The 2,352-nt window shown below is 48.2% G+C and overlaps 1 pseudogene; it reads left to right on the top strand.

Annotated features, from left to right (window-relative positions):
* The first annotated feature begins 577 nt into the window (after positions 1–577).
* Positions 578–1,102, top strand: LOC104943094 (sodium/bile acid cotransporter 4 pseudogene; annotated as a pseudogene).
* The last annotated feature ends 1,250 nt before the right edge of the window (positions 1,103–2,352 follow it).

Genomic DNA, 2,352 nt, shown 5'->3' with positions numbered 1-2,352 from the left:
TATTATGAATACAAGTGAAGTAATAATAATTATAATATTAATAAATTAAGAAAAGTGTGTGCGTTCCTAAGACGTCAGAATGTCCTACTAAAAAAGTGATTTATTGATCAGATATTTCTTGGAGGTGATGAAGACAAACTATTTTAGCCGTGCTTTGACCTTTTGACCTTTTGACCTTTTGACCTTGGAACGGTTCCACTAACCTTGAATAATACGTTGCCGTAGTTATAGACTGTATGATGGAGGAGGGTCCGCAGCTCACGTGGGGAAGGGCTGGAGACAGGAGAGGCAGAGATAAGAGTCTAAAGCTTTAATAGTTGAAATGTGAAGATCAGAGCGGTGCAGGGATGTCCAGTTTCTGTGTTGGTCCCTGAAGGCAGCATCTCCCTGGTCCAATGGGATTACTCCGTGTGATTTGGGATCATTGGATTTTGACGCCAGGCATATCTGCAGGTCTCCCTCTGGTCCCTCCTGCTGTATTAACCCCCCCCCCTCATCTCTCCCCCCAGGTCTCCCTCTGGTCCCTCCTGCTGTATATTAACCCCCCCCTCCTCTCTCTCTCTCTCTCTCCCCCCAGGTCTCCCTCTGGTCCCTCCTGGTGACCCTCCTGCTGCTCCTCCTGCTGACGGGGGCCCTGCTGGGTCCTGGCCTGCTGTCCTCCCTCCCCCCCTCGGTGTACGTGGTGGCTCTCCTCATGCCTCTCTGTGGGTACGCTGCAGGTTACGGTCTGGCCGTCCTCTTCGACCTGCCGCCCGCCAGCCGCCGCTCCGTTTCCCTGGAGACGGGATGCCAGAACGTGCAGCTGTGCACCGCCATCTTGAAACTGGCCTTCCCCCCGCAGCTGATGGGAGGGATGTACATGTTCCCGCTCCTCTACGCTCTGTTCCAGGCGGCCGAGGCGGGGGTCTTCATCCTGGCGTACAGGGTGTACCGGAGGAAGGTGTTGCACAAAGAGGAGCCAGCAGGGGGGGGGCAGGATATCAGCTATCAGAGGTTTGAAGATGACGACGAGGAGTTTGAGTCTTCGTACGGGGCCGTGACCTCCAGTGACCCCAACACCATCACTCTGGACCCCTGCCCGCCCCACCCCACCCCCGTGTGATGGAGTCTGTCTGCAGCTCAGAGTCTTATGGTGACCCTGGAAATGATGAGACCCCAAAGTGTTATGAATGATGACATTTGTAGGATAAGAAATAGAAGTTTTGTTTCCGCTAAAACTTTACAATCGACCCAAAATGCATCAAAACAGCAAACTGAGACTCATCGGCCATTTTCTAGCTGCTGTCGGCAGATTGGGACAGTGATGGAGTTATGCTGGAGGTTATGGAGGACGCTGAGTTCAGCTCTGACATTTGTAGGATAAAGAATTGTAGTGAATCCCCTAAAACTTTAGAATCGACCCAAAATGCATTGAAATCAGCCCACAGACGGATATGGCCAGTTTTATGTTAGAAATGTAGAGTCTCCAGAACATAGAAACTGCCGGATGCTAACCTGCATAATTAGCATCAATTAGCATAATATACAATAGCTACACAATAACTTGACAGATGTAGACAGTGCTGGAGGTTATTGAGGACGCTGAGTTCAGCTCTGACATTTTCAGGATCAAAAATGTCAGTTTGAACCAGAAGGTGAACATGTTTGCACTCTCTGTGGACTGATTTTGACTAATTCTGTGTCGATCTTTAAGTTTTAGGGGACTAAGGAATGACACTTCTGATCCTAAACCCGTCAGAAATGGACTCAGCATCTCCAATAGCCTCCAAAGCCGCTCCAACATGGACCAAATCTTCCGAAACCTTTTTGACACTAATGTCTGCATATGGTAGTTAACGGCACTTATGCTAATTGTGTAAATGTCCCAGCAGGTTAGCATCCGGCAGCTTCTGTGATGCAGACCCTTACTACACATTTCTATGATAAAACTCTGGGGTCTCAACATGTCCCGGTTCACAAAGCTGGAAGTAGACCACCAGGACACTTTATTCACTTAGTGTCTGAGTATGGAGCTGCTGCTGGAGACCATCACTCCTGCAGGTTGTTTAAGATGCGTCTCAGAGTCTCAAGAGTCCACGGTGTCCAGAGTCCAAAGATATTCACTTTAATAAGAAACAGAGAAACTTTAGAGACATTTCTGCAGAACTTTATTTCATAGTTTATTATTATTTACTGTAGTTGCAGCTCTGTCTAAAGATGCTCGCTGCCTTCCATCCTCTCACCTCCAGTCTGTGAACGTGACATCAAAGCAAATAGCATTCGTGCTTTAAATCTGTGTGTGTGTGTGTGTGTGTGTGTGTGTGTGCGTGTGTGTGTGTGTTGGAGTTGTAGGAGTGCCATAAAAGAAAATCT

This window comes from Notothenia coriiceps, unplaced genomic scaffold (genome assembly GCF_000735185.1).
Source record: "Notothenia coriiceps isolate Sejong01 unplaced genomic scaffold, NC01 NC01_scaffold00005712, whole genome shotgun sequence".
In the NCBI taxonomy this organism is placed as follows: Eukaryota; Metazoa; Chordata; class Actinopteri; order Perciformes; family Nototheniidae; genus Notothenia; species Notothenia coriiceps.
This window is presented reverse-complemented; position numbering and strand designations above follow the sequence as displayed.